Genomic DNA, 265 nt, shown 5'->3' on the forward strand with positions numbered 1-265 from the left:
TTCCTGCTGTTTCCGCTGATTACAGGTCATAAGCGTTTGTATTTGCCTGCTATCTGTGTTTTCTTTTGAAAATGATGATTATTCATTCAGGGTTGAGGCATAAAAACCAAGACTACAGACACCTGCACGATTTACCCGCCCCTCCAAATTCTGTGACTATTTTTATTGATAAATAATTGCTATTGCAGCTCATCATTATTGAATTTGCGCTCAGATATGGAAACCTTTCTAAGATGTATTATAGTAATTATCTCTGTCAGTCTGA

Source organism: Sinocyclocheilus anshuiensis, unplaced genomic scaffold (assembly GCF_001515605.1).
Source record: "Sinocyclocheilus anshuiensis isolate Anshui unplaced genomic scaffold, SAMN03320099.WGS_v1.1 scaffold1162, whole genome shotgun sequence".
NCBI classification, from domain to species: Eukaryota; Metazoa; Chordata; class Actinopteri; order Cypriniformes; family Cyprinidae; genus Sinocyclocheilus; species Sinocyclocheilus anshuiensis.